The 17,520-nt window shown below is 40.4% G+C and overlaps 1 long non-coding RNA gene across 1 annotated transcript; it reads left to right on the forward strand.

Moving 5' to 3' along the window:
* The first annotated feature begins 339 nt into the window (after positions 1-339).
* LOC112218433 lies at positions 340-6,173 on the forward strand. The gene is made up of 5 exons (XR_002948625.2): positions 340-772; positions 1,190-1,257; positions 3,985-4,045; positions 4,337-4,392; positions 5,831-6,173. It is a non-coding gene; the product is annotated as an uncharacterized LOC112218433 (long non-coding RNA).
* The last annotated feature ends 11,347 nt before the right edge of the window (positions 6,174-17,520 follow it).

Below are 17,520 nucleotides of genomic sequence, written 5' to 3' on the forward strand. Positions count from 1 at the left end.
CTGGGAGAGGCTCTTTTTATGAAGGATTCTGACTTAGAAAGAGACATATAAAATGTATTGGGGGGGGTGGGAGGGTTGTTGTTGGTGATAAAAATACAAGGCATTCAAATAGCAAATGACATGCTAGGTTATAGCATTGTTAAAGTTGTTTAGTTGCTTCTGTTTCTCTCGGGTAGCTTTTGTATTGAATGTATAGACAATGGCTATGTTGTATTTTCTGCTAATTGAATCACTGAGTAGAACAGCATCTGGTGTCATGGAAATCAGAACAGTCATGAGTATTCATGGTAGAAACCTCAAATACAACAGATAATGCATACAAATCCGTGTATATCCTATTTCCCTCTGTTGCTATAATAGGAGCTCGATTTTCTCTGTCTGTTCTTTAGATCTGTTTATTGTACATGTAGAAACCATTTCCGAACAGAATGTGGCAGCATATGCTTATTTGGTTTCTGTAGTTGACTCTTTTCACCTGTAGGTTATTTTTTGCACGATATTATTGTCAAATGTATTTGAAGCCTATCATCTCGTTCTGAAATACATCCTCTACGGGACTTTTGTTATGAAAGGGGGATTTTTATGTCTTTCCTCCATTCGTTGACGTCACGCTCGTGAAATTGACAGGCCACCTGGGGAAGAGTCGGGATTTAAAGAGATACGTCCGTCGCATAAACTGGAGGTTGTGTTACCGCACATGGCACAAAGATTCACTGTCAATACATTCGGTTCCAGTTCCAGGTCCATCGGTGGCGCGGACAACATCTGCAAGGTATACCTTAGGTCTTTCTCTGATCGACTCTTGTTGTTTTATGTTGGTGGAATAATAACATAATGAACGAGGTATGGATGTGAAGAAACAAAAGTATGTACGGAGGGTAGTGTCTTCTTTTGCCTATATATCATGTTTTGCAAACACCAAGCGTGCGCTGATTTTGATTGACAAAGAAAAAAAGAAGCATTGCCACTATTATAAGCTTGGCATCGAGAAGGCTTTCCTTCTATCTAATGAAGTTGAGACTTGAGAGGGTGAGCTGAAATACATAGAAAGGAGATTAAGTATATGCCTATTTGTTACTCACTGTACGCTATCATGGGCTAATGTGCCTCTGTTGAGTTGATCATTTGACTATTTCAGAAATGTGACTTTCATATTGATTCCTTTTTTCATACTCTACCACACTTTCAGATATTACGGGGGACGAGGGGTGAGACCACAAGAGATCAAGCCCGATGGGATTGTGCTCACATCAACAGGTAGAACTCAGCGAGCACAACTTGTTTTCATTATTTGTGAAGGTGGCTATAGCATAAACTGGAGCTTTATATTTTCGCATGAGAAATGGGCAATGTGAATAATAACCTATTGTAAGATTATTAGTAGCCTAGCCTACGACATCCGTTAAACTCCGCATAAAAAAATGTGATCAATATGATCATTTTGTTTCTGTTTCACAGCGTGAGATTGTTCTGGTTTCTCTCTGACAGTTAGAATGAGAATACTAAAGGCTTGGGAATAGGTTCTATTGATTATAGGAAAGCCCCCGCAAAGAAAGATAATTTCCCTGTCGTGTTTACATAATGGCTATAATTAGTTTTGAAGAGCTCTTTATTACAGTTGTCCCTGACAAATCCAATATCAGCCAGTTGGCTACATCTTCAGATTTTTTTGTGATGGACAATCTTGTCCCAGGTTGCCTTTTATTCAGGGAAGCCTACAATACTTTTATTTCAGGGTGACTAATGTATCTTTCTATTGTATATCTTTTAGGCCTACTATAGACGAATATACTGTATGAACACATGCTCCCGTGCAGCCTCGACCATCAAGCTATAGCCACTTCAGTTTGATGGTTTAAATAATGATTCATTGTCATTTTTTTTGCAGTTGATAAGTAAATGAGTATAATGTCATGTCACAGGGAAGTTGTGAACTCCTTTTGCCATGACCATTGCCAAGTAAGCTACGTGTTGATGATCTCTGGAAGCTTAAAAAATAAGTTGTTTTTGAAAGACCAAAACAAGTAAATTACTTTATAATAGTCCGCCTTGGAAATAAATAAAATATAATGAACATTTACTCACATTTCCAGAAAATATAGGCATATTACACAAAAAAGCACCTGCTTGTCTATTTAGCTTGAAGCAACTTGTTAAAAACATGTTCGCTAACCATTTCAGCACCACCGGGGTGGACAGCTCCAATGTGGTGTAGGCTGTAGAGCAGGAAACGTTCCTACTCGTGGCTAGTCATTTTCAGCACTGCGGTTTAGTCCTAATAATCAGGGCCATTTTAGACGAATGGAATATATATTTTGTACAATATTTTTTTTAGCCTAAGCGCAATAAAATGTTTCCATTCACTTGTTAGGCATACATGTTTTAGACTCCCAATTGGGTTACAGTGTAGGTCGTCCTAATTGTAACATCCTGCATTTATTAGATGAGGAGGTTGTTTAAAATGACTTCATATTTAGAGATGATCCTTATATCTTACTGCTCTATACAATTTGAGCATCGAATAGCCGTATTTCAGCGCTCATAGACTTCTGCACGGTGTCTATGTTGAACACACTGGCTGGCAGGTTGTCTGTAAAGCGTCATGATTACACATTTACGTGGCGAAACACTCCCCATAACGGTGCCACAAAGGGTGTGCTACATATGCAGTCTGTACACAGGAAATACAGTAATTTACAGCAGGTGTTAAAACAAGACAGTTTGTGCATTGATCCAATTAATACAATTAGATGCAGCTTGGTTAAGATTAAATAATGTCCAACGAGTGCACGCAGGGATAACGGAGAAGTCTGCAGTTGCTATCTCGAGGGGAAAACACCTGTCTGAATTCCCTGATGTGTGAACCCCACACGTGCCTTAAATAAAACCAAACCTCCACACCTACGAACACACCCAGTCATTATCTGTTTCAACAGATTGTTTGAGACTGTAGGCATATGTCTTTACAGCAAACAAATGTATTTCATATCAAATAAATCCAATTGTATTGTACAATGGCAACCATCTTCTGTTTGCTAAAGATACCCAGGGGGTAAGTCTTTACCCATTCCCATTTCTCTTGGCACACATAGATAGCTCGCTGCCTTCTTTGTAGCACATTTGACTTATAATGGCTTCCCTTTGTGGAATGATTGGCCATTATGTCCATTGTTTTGGATCATAAATACTTTAAAGGAATACGAGGTAATGTTCTAAATGAATATGTGTGGAGACCTTCAGACAGGAGCTCACCATGCTGTGGTGTTTTATCCCAAAGAGGGCAATCTGCTGTTTTTAAGGTGTACCTTCACACAAACCTCCCCTCCACCTTCCATTTTTTGCAGCTTTTAAGGGAAAATAAACAATGAATAGCGCCATAGGGACATTTTAGAGTGACATCAAAACACAGCAGAATCTGTGTAAAGCGGGAGCCATTTGTCGCTGTGTTTGAAGTGCAATCACAATCAGCACGCATGGCAGTGACAGTGCTGTTCTCCCCTCAGCATCGATGCCCCATGGAGCAGCAAGGAAGGCTGAGACCAATGTTTGATCTGGCCTTTTCACTGGGGTCTGAAGAATGAACTTTTCTCTCAGCACAACACAGAATGAACCGGGGTGACCAGGTGCACCCAAGCAGCATAGAGAGAACAGAGAGAGAGAGCAGTAGAGAGAGAGAGCGAGCGAGAGAGAATAACCAGGCTGAACATGAACATAGGGGCTTCTCCAGAGTTCTTACAAACAGATGGCATTGAGACTGATCAGTTTTGTGTCTGAGGTATGTTAATGTGATAATAAGTTAGGCTGAGCGACTCTGTCGATAAAGACATCACATGAGTCATTGCATGCTCAAAAGCAAGCATGTTTGTCCGACACGTTTTGCATGTTAATGATTTATCCTGACACAAAGTGACATCTAAAGTGCCCTGTTTACACCCCGTATAAATGTATGAAATGGGTTAACATTGCCTTTGTTTCTTTCTGAAGACAATTCTCAGAGACAGATCTCAAGGGTTCTGGCTGACAGGGTCTGTTTTTCTCCAACAGAGTGAGTGTTCATGGAAATGTAAAATTTAATTATGGATCTGGAATTGAGTCAGAGGAACATTTTCTTTGCAGAAAGACACAGATTGTAATATTTGCATGTTGCATACGTGTGGATTCAGCTTGGTCTCTGCAATAAGTTACCGTTGAGGCTCCAAGATGTGCATGTGATATATTGTTAGAATTGCAACAGATTTGCAAACAAGAATTTCAGTTCTGGATCTGTCACTTAGTTGTATTACTTTACAAAAAATGTGAATCGACTGAACAATTAAATTCCCGCTTATTTTTCAAGGTCACGGTTGTGTGAAGTGACATGCCGAGCATTGCCTTCTTCTCCACTGGTCTATTGTAAGTACATTCATCTATATATCTGTATGTGGCAATGTCATTTTTCTATCACCTCTATTTGTGTCAGAGAGTTTCTGTGGATGATTAGCGTGTCTCTGTGTGAAGCTTGTAAATCCAGCTCATTCACTGGAACTCTATTTAACCTCAATTTAGATTTGATTGCTTTGGTTACCGCTACTGTCAATGAGTGTTCCTAAAGATATGACAGGTGTTATCCTACAGATGCGTTCTCCTTCTCTGGTTGCTATGAATCTTTGTTCTGAGTGGCACACAGGTGCACAACCCGGTTGGAGAAGCCGGCTGGAATACAAAAAGCCTTACAATGTCCTGGTGTACGAGCTACACATCAAACCAAAAGGCAGTCAGTGGGAGGTAGGGGGATGGGGGGTGCGAGGTAGGGGATGATGAAGGATGGGCAATCTCAGACAAGGGTAGAAACTCAACATCAGAGATGGACCCAGCGAGTGGCCTTAAGTCACAAAGCCCGTCGGGCACATACCTCTCCACCACAACAGCTAGACCACCTATCCCCCACCACTGCCACAGCCAGAGCTCCCCCACTGCTAGCCTCGTCTCCAGCATGTATCCACAGGAAAGCGCCATAGCATGGGGTCACTGAACTCTCCCTATGCAATCCTTTTACCCATGAGTGGTGATCACAGCCATGATCACATGCTGCTGACCCATTGGCTCTGACAGAACACAATAGTGTTCAGTGTTCTATCAGTCTATCCATTCTAGCTCTCTGCTTCCTTTGTCATTTTTAGAGTAGCAATCATTTTGTGAAACTTCCATGAAAATAGGCTACAACTGCGTTGATGACAGCAGTGCGTCTAGTGGGAGAAGCAACGAGCTGTTGTAACCTGCTCATCCAGGTTGGCTAAATGTGCTTGATGTCATTTTAAAGCCATGATTGACGTGTCCAGTTTATATGTACTGTTTTTCTATTGTATTGAACTGTACGCATGGTGGGAATGCTGATTCGATTCCAGAGTAGTTGGCATGAGGACTTGTACATGGCATCTTACAGTGTAGAGAAAATTGGATGAATTGATTTGGCACCAGCCAGAGTAGGCTATATGCTTCTGAGCTTTTGCCTGGGTGCCTGTGTTTTTCTCCTTCAGCCACTTCTTTGTTGCTGCCTTGGTTAGAAAGCAATATTGTCATTTGATATTGACTTGAAACCACCTCTGACATGAAAATACAGAGTAAATGTTGTGAGTAAACCCAAAATGCAGTTTTCCTTTATCTCTGATTGATTGAATTGGGTCCTTAGCTTTCTGCGTTGCTGATGAGAATGCCATACTCAAAGCAGGCAGAGTGCACCTGTACAGCATCTAAAAGGCAAATGGCTTGTCATCATATGAAATATGGTGCACTAGGCTTCGTTAAAGACACATGCTTACTGTACTTGAGAATTTTTTTGTCACTTTGACAGATGCAGAGGGGAGCAGAACACATTTCCCACCCCCACATCCTTCCAATTTCAGCAATGAAAAATGAAAGCCCATTTCCCACAGGGCTCCTAGGAAAGAGCAAGCACAGGTAATTAAGTGGAGCTACGCTCAGCCCCTTGTCAAGGCAATTACCACAAATCATATGCTCTTACTGGCTCTAATTACAGTGGATCTGTCTGTCCGCCTTTCCTGGCAGCCTCACTCTCCTCATAGCATTTTTACAACAATAGCAATTATGCCATGTACCATTTACATGTGTAACTTCTATAGTCAAAATAGATGTTGCTTGTAGGGGCTTACCGCAAGTCAATTGTCCTACAAGAGAAGGGGGTTGAGGGAGGGGGAGGGGGGGGATAGATGTATTCATTCAAAATAAATATTGAACAAAGATGTACCATCTAGTATTTTAAGCCATTTTGACTTATCTGTGTCAGCTGTTGCAGTGTGACAGTATTTCTTTCTTTAACACTCTATTTTGCCCTGGTTGATTCCACTTGTACGCAGATGCACACAATTCAAGCTAATTAAAGTCAATTGCAGGCCATGGATAATGTGCATCCCAAGCCTCTGTCTGCAGTGGAGTAGATGGCAGTTAACATGATAGTCTTAACCCGTGACCAATGGCCCAGGAGATTTCTGTGTCGTGCAGTACCCCTGTCTGGCCCTGCTTACATCCCCCAATGGCCATCCTAGTTAGCCCTGCTAACAGAGAATCAATGAGGGGAGGGCTGGAGAGAAAGGGAGGCAGTCACCCCTGTGCCTCTAAGTAGCATGCTTAACTCTGTTCAGTCAGTGGCTTGGGAGAGATGTTCAGCTAATGAATTTAAGGGGTGAATGAACAGCCTTTTAAGGTGCACGCACCATGCTCTCTGAAAGAACATAGTCATTTGATGAGACAATAATTGAATTATAAATTGAGGGCATGGAAGGTGTGGGCCACCTTAAGGTTTATGGATAGGCTCACAGAAGAGTTATCGGGTTACATGGATCATCGTTTGTTCGCACAGTGTAGAACAGGACTATGAGTGTACACTTTTTTTAAAATAAGGTTTTTGCGTTACAGTACCCCCAACTTTTTTTTCTAACCATGGTGCTTACCAAAATGTAATGGAAGGATGAGTGTACAACATTCGAGCTGCAAGCTCTATTCCCATTACACTGTATTCATATTTTTTTGGTGGACAAACCTGTTCATCTTCAGTTATATTTAACCTGTAGCAGGCTTATCAAACCAGCAAGAGTTTTAATGCCAAAGGTCCATCTTTATTTTGAGACTTGTCCTCGTGCTCTATGTGTTTGCCACTTGGCCTCCAGAGAAAACATGGTATCAGATTAGCCGAGTGAGAAGCCAATTAAACAAATGATCTGTGTTCCGCTGCCCAGCATGGTTTGCTTCTGTACGTCTGTGTTCACAGTTATAGAGACAGAAAGATGTATTTGCGCAATGTAGGAATCAAAATCTACATTTAACTGTAGCTGTAGAATCCCAATCAGAACTTTATCCCCACCAAAAAAATGTATGATATAGCCAATGATGTAATTATTGTACGGTATTATAATAGAGTTTACATTTGGGCATTTGTCCAATATTGGGAATTATAGTCTGTTAAAAGGTATTTTTTTTCACTTAATTATATTTAGGAGACTGGCAGGGGCACCATAATTGAACATTGGTCCTAATTCAACTGGCAGAGGAGCAGAATGTAATGCTGCTTCACTCCCATTGGCTGGCCATGGAGCTCCATTCTGCACGCTGTGTCTCCTCATTCTAATTGTAAAGAAGGAAAGGCGTCCATCCTCAGCTAGAGAGCATAATTGAACTAGCTTTAATAATACATCACTATTCAATACCAAGCCTATTATTTTCAGTGGAGTGGAGATATAAAAGAACTGCATTTTCACCTCCCCCTTTTCCCGGGAATCTTGAGTAAATGTATAAGTGCATGCAGAGACAGGTTCTGCCACTCAGCGTAAGAGTCGGTGGTATTCATGTGAACAGCGATGCCCATTATATCCAATATAGTTTTTAATGGGGAAAACCATAGTTAATGCGAGCTAATATCCCTTGTAAAGTGTGAGTCTGAAAGTAATACATCACCTCTCTGTTCTGTTCGGTAAGTCAGTGTCAGTGATGACCTAAAGCCACTAATGAAGCTTTCCTTCTGAGCCTAGCATTGGCCTGTCACTCTCCGTTCAATGCCCTACCCAGTACAATGCTGCCCAATTGTTGCCTTCTCTTTGTGCGTGTTAAGCCAAGCAGATCCTTATATAAAATGAATGGGCAATGTAACTTTAACTTGTGACGGCTCCATCATCTCAAAGCACTTGTCGGTCTTGTCATTGTTACAGCAGGCAGGTGATTTTGATAGGGTAATTGTAAGTGAGAAATCCAAAATAAACACATGTAGAAAGTATGTTATAAAAATCGTCTATATTCGTCATGAAAATAGTATTTCCCCATTTCAAAAAGTCTATCAAAATCATTTGCCAGCTGTTACAATGACAATATTGGCATGTGTTTGGAGGTGGTAGAGTCATCACAAGTCATGTTGAGGTTTGGCTTTACCATCTACAGTTCTAACCACTCACTGGTGCCCATCAAGGTTCATGGTGTTGTTTCAGAACAGAGTGGTAGTGAGAAGTGGTAGGCAAGTGCACACTGAATACTGGCATGAGGCTGAACAGGTTTGGGTTTGGTAAGCTTTGATAGGGTTCTGGGCCCGATACACCTAGGACAGAGCTGAATGTCCCAGAGCCTTCCAGTGTGAGCGAGAAGCATTGAGGTCTGTAATACCTCTCCACTGAGCAAAAACGCAAAGCACTCCTAGATCCACTGGGTTATTTCATCCCCTTCAAATGTCACCAGCCTTTGTTGAGCTCACTAAAAGGTCTCAGAGTGTGTGTGTGTGTGTGTGTGTGTGTGTGTGTGTGTGTGTGTGTGTGTGTGTGTGTGTGTGTGTGTGTGTGTGTGTGTGTGTGTGTGTGTGTGTGTGTGTGTGTGTGTGTGTGTGTGTGTGTGTGTGTGTGTGTGTGTGTGTGTGTGTGTGTGTGTGTGTGTGTGCACGTACCTACCTGTACCTACCCAGTACACAGCACCACTTTCCTTATGCTCTAAGTCTGCTTGTAATGATTCAGAATCAGAGCCTTTGTTGCTGCTATTCCAGTCTCGTCCACCCTGTACGTATGCAGATAAGTAGAGGAGCCAGCCAGGGACAGACAGACATGAACAGACAGTGATCAACAGCTTGCTGAAGCCTCTGCTCTACTATCTCCAAAATCCCTCGTTTCCACGGACTCGTCACTTCATTAGCTACCTGATGGAATGCCCGGGCCTGTTCATGCTGTGCTGTACTTCATCATCTCTTGTGACATCACGCCGCTCAGACGTGACCGAATTCCTGGCATTAACACAAGAATGCTAGGATCAACAGTGTTAAGTATCCTACAAGGACAATTCTGGCAAATGATGCATTTCTTTCCTATTTCTTTTCCATCCGCCACAAGGAGATGTGCGGTGTACTCTGAAAGCCTTGTAGTGTAGGTACACACACACACACACACAACCAAAACAAATAGAAATGGCCTCATTCATGAGATTATGCTAACGCAAAGCACACATCAAAAGGATGTGTGAAAGGTAAGATATAATCTGATTTGTGATTCATAACACATCATCACTCAATGTATCACCATCGTCTTTGGCATCAATGAAAAATGCCTCATAAAATACATAGCTCTCTGAATGTGTCCTTTATTCACAATTCCATTTTCTTTTCTCCCCCTTCTCTGAGCCCAAGTATACCTCCCTGTATTTGCTGAGCTTTAGGAAACCAATAGATGCACTTTTACTTTTATTCATTTTCTCTCTTTTATTAAAACTGGGAGCTTGTCCCTTAAATCAACTGTGTCTTTCAATTTTAGTGGACTTTTAGCGGCTGGGGATATGAGGACAGGTGATAGCCTTTCGAAATTAAAGGGGGGTGGATTTCGATGTGTGTGATATGTGCTGTGTGTGGAAAGGGCATATAGGCTACAGGTTTTACCACATTATTTACAGCTGCAGAGGGGGATCCATGTGTACACAACAGATGTACTGTTTTTCTTTGTTTATTTGCTTTATACGTTTGTAAACAGGTTTATGTACCAACACAAATCTCTTTATAACATCAATATATAAAATCCAATTATTATGGTTAGTCTAAGCATGTAATCGGTCTTGCACGCTATCTCAATTATTTGATCAATTGTAAAATAGAAATGGAATATTGAAGAATAAATATGTTGTGCAGTAGCCTGGCTTTATGATTGTAAATGGGAAAAATGTTCAGGTGAATAACGGTATGTTTATAATTTGTCATTATCCTACTCTATGCTTGCAGGAGAATGTGCACTTTGGTCCTGGACGCTGTGGAAGACTAGTGATTTTGTTGTTGTAAATTTAGCTCTCTGACAACAAGTCACTGTCTACCTCAGTGACCAGGTCCCACACACCATTATTTAAACAGCTTTTAGTTCAGTCACTGCACAAGATGAAATTTTAGTCCACCCACAACGCTTTTAGTTTCCTATTCATCAGACAGCACATTTGGAGTGAGCCCTATGGACCTCCAGTTCAGAGCGTAGAGTGCACTCATAGTTTATTGTTGTTTGCAGGCTGCAACAAACCTTTAAATCGTTGTTTATTGTTTGTGAATTACAGCAGTTTTGTTTGTGTTGCAGCCAAATAAAATGTGTAAACAATAAATGCTAGCAAGAACTATGGTGTCAAATGTTCTTCTGAACCTGAAGATGTCACTGCCTTTTCCAATCCAGTCAGTGTGATCCTAACGCTGTCTAAGACGGTAAGTCCAGCCAGTGAGATCCTAACGCTGTCTAAGACGGTAAGTCCAGCCAGTGAGATCCTTACGCTGTCTAAGACGGTAAGTCCAGCCAGTGAGATCCTAACGCTGTCTAAGACGGTAAGTCCAGCCAGTGAGATCCTTACGCTGTCTAAGACGGTAAGTCCAGTCAGTGAGATCCTAACTCTGTCTAAGACGGTAAGTCCAGCCAGTGAGATCCTTACGCTGTCTAAGACGGTAAGTCCAGTCAGTGAGATCCTAACGCTGTCTAAGACGGTAAGTCCAGCCAGTGAGATCCTACGCTGTCTAAGACGGTAAGTCCAGCCAGTGAGATCCTAACGCTGTCTAAGACGGTAAGTCCAGTCAGTGAGATCCTAACACTGTCTGTCCAGCCAGTGAGATCCTTACGCTGTCTAAGTCCAGCCAGTGAGATCCTAACGCTGTCTAAGACGGTAAGTCCAGTCAGTGAGATCCTAACGCTGTCTAAGACGGTAAGTCCAGCCAGTGAGATCCTTACGCTGTCTAAGACGGTAAGTCCAGCCAGTGTGAACAATTCTACACTCTTCTCTCACTCATGAAAGTGTACATAAACGTATACTAATTATTTCCCTAATTTAACGGAGCACAAACTACCCCGGAAAGGAATGGGGGGTATACAAGTGTACAAGGGATGTAGATAATTATACATAATTCCATGTGCGTGTTTGCAATTAAAGTATTACACTATATAAAACATATGCTTGTAGCTTGTATATTGTGTATTGATTTTATACCATTTTCACCACAATGTAAGTCAACATCACTACTAAGACCTCAACACTGTTCTCTTGCAATCTGTAAATAATCTATGATGAAATAAAGCACTTTTGATATGTCATGCACAGATTTTTCGAATGTAAATTAATTCAACATCTCATTCTATGGTAATCAATTCAATCAAGCAAGGTTATGAATCTATTTAGTTTAAAGGATGGATGGTGCATTTATGAACTATTGTCATAGTAATTACCCCATGTAGTAAAACCGTAGATGGATGGATGGATGAATTAATATATCGATTGATATACTAATAAAAGCATTCTATAATAGCTTGTCTGTGGGTATACATATGCATTACAGAGATTGAACAATGAGAGTGGGTGTTACCTTCAACTCTCAGTGAACATGTAGGATGTTTCCATGGATATTGCCATAGCAACCCAACCTGAATGACTAGCCTCGGCCTGAAGCTACCCAGCAGCACAGAATGGGCTATATGATTTTAGAGGCCTTGAGGGTCATTGTTGATGACACTCCGCATCCCCTTTATCAATCAAACACTAGGTCCCTGAAGATTGTTCAAAGGTCCAATGCAGCAGTTTTAATATAAATATCAAATCATTTCTGGGTAACAAGTACCTTACTGTGATCGTTTTTAATTATAATGGTCAAAAAGAAACAAAAATAGCTTCTTAGTAAACAACCATTTCTCAAGCAAGAATTTTGTTCGGACTGTCTGGTAGTGATCTGAGTGGGAAGGGGAAAACTGAAAACTGTTATTGGCAAAGAGGTTAAGAACTCTTTTTGTTATTGATTTTTTAAACTAATTAACCACCAGGCAGCCTAAAACTCCATCCCACCAAAACAGGCAGAAATTTCAAGCAGTCTTTTCAAACAGCTCTTATACTAAAAGGGCATTATCATAATTTTCACAATTTCACAGAATTATTCCAACCTGTGGAAATATATATAAAACACATGACAAATCTCATTTTGTACTAAACCGGGCCTTTAAAAACTCATTACTTCAAAGAGCAGTGGGTTTATTAGATATTGAATAGATGGTCATTTAGATGAGCATTATTTAGGTTGTTACTGTGACCTAGAAGAAGATAGAGGCAGGCAGGGTGATCCTCATACCCAGTAACAAGATTCAGGCTGCTTTATATAGAAACTAGCAACAGCTGGCGAGCAAGAACTGGGTAAGGCCTATAATGATTCATTTAATTAAAGGGAGACTGATTTGAAACAGGGGTTTGCTGTTTGCAAATTAGGGTTGTAAAGCTACCGGTAATTTACCAAAGTTACTGGAATCTTCAGTAATGTTGGTAATTAACATCTATGGTAATTTAGTAATTTATACTTGAATATTTTTTTTAAAAACGTATTAATATATAGTATTAATTTTGTCCATGAGTTTGCCATGATTTTCTAGTAGATAGACTATATGTTTCAAGATAGAGTAGCCTAATTTATGAAAAAAGCATCTAATCAACAGTGTCATTATTTTCAATTAACTCTGCAACTCTTCCAACTGTTTACTTTTTTCACAGCTGCCACCAGTTTCGTGACAGAACATTTACAACAAAGACATATTGACATAGTAAATAAATAAAAGTGTGTAAAATGTATATATAAAGGATATTGGTGTTCACTAAGTTTATATTTAAGATAATGTTTTACAGCTTTGTCATTCTATTTTGTTATTTGTTATTTGATTAAATCATGTTTTTTACATTATAAGGTCACTCAGAGGCCCAGAGATAATTACAGATGCCTGTGATAATCTGAAGTACCCAAAAAGGCCACTAGATATCATCTGATAAAACTCCAAACAAAATTTGAAAGTTACCAAAATGCTAGTAGTTTACTCGTAAATTTAGAAAGTTTCCAGTAATATACCCTTCCTTTGCAAACCTATTTCAAAAACATAGTAACATTATCATTGTGTGATAGCAGGCACAGCACCATTGCACAAAGACCCTTTTTCTTTCTTTGAACAAAAATCATACTTACACATGTCTATTAGTCAAATCAATGCATCAAATCACTTTTTTTTCAATCTTGAGAAGTAACATGATTAGTGGGTGTCATGTTGTTATTATAATAAGACTATTTGATATTTTTTTAATTATATTTATGGTAGATTTGCATATCAGATTACTGCACTCTGCAGTAATCAAAAGTAGGCCTACAACTTAAAGCTACTTTTGAGAAAGCTACTCTCACTCCCCTTCAATAGGTCTACCCCTCAGGTCATAGTTATAAATGTGTCCTCAATCAATTTTTCAGTGTAAAAAGGGTCAAATTCAAGAATTCTATCCCTAGTAACAGTAGGTCAGCTCTGTCTCACCCCTTTCCTTGCAATAATCACCAGATCAATCAACCTTACCTGGTAAAATAAATGTAAAATGAATAATCGCAAGACATTTTGTATTCGGGATGTATTCGGTCTTCAGCGAGGGCCAGAGTGCCGCACTGAAAATGTGTTATTATGTCCTCGCTGTCAAAATTTGAGTAAAATAATAGTAGTAAAATAATAGTTCTCTACTATTTCTCTACTACTATACTTATTCTTTTTTTGAATGCTCACTGACTGTCATAGGTCATTATTAGCAAGCTGGACACAAGTATAAAAAAAAACGTACGAATGTAGGTCTATCCCCCCACACATAAAAAATATATAGAAATAAAAAAATACCCGAAGGCTACACTCCTGGCTCAGAGGATATGGTTGTCATAAAACTGTCGACTGGCTCCACAAAACATCTCAATCTGCAGGATGAGTGGCAGTCAGAGGTTATCAGAGAGCGCCACCTGCGGCTCAAGAACAGAAGCTGCACTATCAACTTTGGTCCCATTTTCAAATACACATATTAATGGATTCGGCAGCCACACCCGTTGCTGACAGGTGTATCAAACCGAGCACAAAGCCATGCAATCTCCATTGACAAACATTGGCAGTAGAATGGCCTTACTGAAGAGATCTTGATTTTCAACGTGGCACTGTCATAGGACGCCACCTTTCCAACAAGTCATTATCATCAAATTCCTGCCCTGCTAGAGCTGCCCCCTGTAAACTGTAAGTGTTGTTATTGTAAAATGAAAACATCTAGGAGCAACAACATCTCAGCCGCAAAGTGGTAGGCCACACAAGCTCACAGAACGGGACAGCCAAGAGCTGAAGCGTGTAGAGCGTAAAAATCATCTATCCTGGGTTGCAACACTCACTACCGAGTTCCAAACTGCCTCTGGAAGCAACGTCATCACGGTAACTGTCATGAGCTTCACGAAATGGGTTTGGGTTCCGTGGTCGAGCAGCCTCACACAAGCCTAATATCACCATGCGCAATGCCAAGCTTTGACTGGAGTGGTGTAAATCTCATTGCCATTGAACTCTGAAGCAGTGGAAACACGTTCTCTGGAGTGATGAATCACGCTTCACCATCTGGCAGTCCGACGGACAAATCTGGATTTGGTGGATTCCGGGAGATTGCCACCTGCCCCAATGCATAGTGTCAACCGTAAGGTTTGGTGGAGGACCAACTCCATATTAATGCCTAGGATTTTGGAATGAGATGTGTTGACGAGCAGGTGTCCACATACTTTTGGTCATGTAGTGTACCTTTCAGTGCTACTATCAATAGAACCTCCATGAAATGTGTGCACAGTGCAATTTGTAAGACACGCATATACAAGAAGTCCTGAATGTTTATGACATTATCTGTAGCACAGAATAAAGCAGTAGGCTAATAACATGGTAACAGTGTGGTCATAGTTACTCATCATGAAAATATTGTTCCATGAAGACACCCCTTCATTTCAGTCATTAAGCAAATTAGGGTTGTAAAAAAGCTACCGGTAATTTACCAAAGTTACTGGAATCTTCAGTAATGTTGGTAATTAACATCTATGGTAATTTTGTAATTTATACTGAATATTTTTTTTCTAAACATATTATCCAGAGCAACTTACATACATTTTCATACTGGTCCCCCATGGGAATCAAACCCACAACCCTAGCATTACAAATGACATGCTCTACCAACTGAGTCACAGGGGACCCTTGTTTCAGGGTAATACACCACACCAGATCTGGGTTTAAATACTATTTAAGGTATTTTTAAATTACTTTCACACTTATTTCAAAGTTTGGATATTTTTTCTTTGACAATACACCTAGTTGAATAAATGTATTTTGGAAATACACTTGAAAAGAATTGGCATGTACTCAAAACACAGCGGGTTTTCTTCTTCTTAAAATACAAATATTTAAATATTCCAGTCCCATGCTGTCATAGATCCCTCCGAAACTTTCATTACGCACACCTGGCCCCTATTCCCATTGATTAGTAAGTGTGCCCTTGGTTTATCATTGTCCTGTCGATTATTGTTACAATGTTTTGGCTTTCGTGCCATTGTGGTTTGCGCAGATGATTACAGGTCTCGTCCCATGTGTTAATCATTGTGCGCTTGTGTTATTTATTCGTGGTACTCCTCGCTCTTTTGTTTTGGGTTTCAACCCTGTGTTTTGTATAGTGTTTGTTTGGTCCTCGTCCCCATGCCTTTACACTGCACACCGTAATTTGGGTATAATTCAAAAAAAATATTACGCATTCCTGCTCCTGTCTCCCGAATCATTCGTACCGACGTGACACATGCATTTAAACCCAGGTCTGTCTTGAACTCACTGAAATCAGATTTCCCAGTGGCTGGCCCACCACCACAGAATGCACTGAGCTAGGCTGATAGCTCAGTCCCAGTTTCCAGTTGTTTTGAGCATGGCAGAAGTCATGCTGGATTGACACCATGGCCAATGTTCAATGTTTATCCTTTAAAGCTTGGAAAAGAGACCTATACTTGGGACCACACGAAATCTGAATAGGAGGCTAGTGATTGCTTTGCAATGCTTGCTGTTTGCCACTGAGTCATTCCAAACCACTCATTGTTGAATTTGTGATTTCCAACTTGTTGTGTAATGTTTATGGCCGATGAGCACCGATACGTTTTATCTATAATTTCTCTTCATATGACAAGGATTAGCCAGTAGATTTTGTCGACTTGATTCATGATAATGACTGTTGCTTGCTAGCTAAGATTTTGAAAGTATGATGTTGACATGATCAGTCCAATCAAAGCTGCTGTAGATTTAACGTGATTTGACATAATTTTATCTGTGGCCAATGACCTTGAGCCTTCTTAGATGGGCACTTCTAATGTAACTCTATGGCAGCTAGCTCTACCCTTAGATTTGGCGGTGACGTAGTGTCCCCATGAGTGACAGAACACTGAGCCAATCACGCCACTAGAGAACATTACCAACCCTTATGTATTAATGCCAAAAATAACATGCAAAACATGCATATCATTTTTTTTGCCAGAAAGGTGGGGCTCTGCAAGAACAATTGTAAACTGCACAGGAAGAAGGGTTTGAGATTGCGGACTGGAAAAGGGGATCCTTGTAATCCGTTTCTTTTCTGACAGCATAGACCTTATTGCCACTAATACCATTCAGGCTGTGGTATTGGTCCTCTACTATTAAACCTGCTGTATCCAGCTCATTCACTCCCCCTGCTGGATTTAAAGGAATGGACTGCTGTAAGAAAATGGCAGAAGATGTGGGGGTCTCTGAGCAAATTCATACTTCAGGGAGAACGGTGGAGTATCTGAATATAGTCCACGTCCAGAAATAAACCCTACCTCCTAGGGCCTCTAAGAAGTTTTTGCCATATTGTTTATATCTATCCAGTTCCAGCACCTACGGTGTGCAAGGGCTGGTAGGGTTGTTCTGTATGCAACCTGTAGCTTCAATCTCACACAACATATAAACATATGTTTACATTGCCATAGCAAGTGAAATAAACAAAAGTGAAATAAACAATAAGGTTGGATGCAGGTTGGATGCGCACTTTGTTAAGAAGCAGTGCGGCTTGGCTTGGTTGGGTTGTGTTTCTCTCCATGAAATTGGAGAGAAAAGGGGGGATATAAAAAAAAATCTACAGTTAACATTACACTTATAAAGTTCCAAAAACATAAAGATGTCATCATATGATGTCTATAGAAAGTGTTGTAAT

The sequence above is a fragment of the Oncorhynchus tshawytscha genome, linkage group LG19, assembly GCF_018296145.1.
Source record: "Oncorhynchus tshawytscha isolate Ot180627B linkage group LG19, Otsh_v2.0, whole genome shotgun sequence".
NCBI lineage: Eukaryota > Metazoa > Chordata > Actinopteri > Salmoniformes > Salmonidae > Oncorhynchus > Oncorhynchus tshawytscha.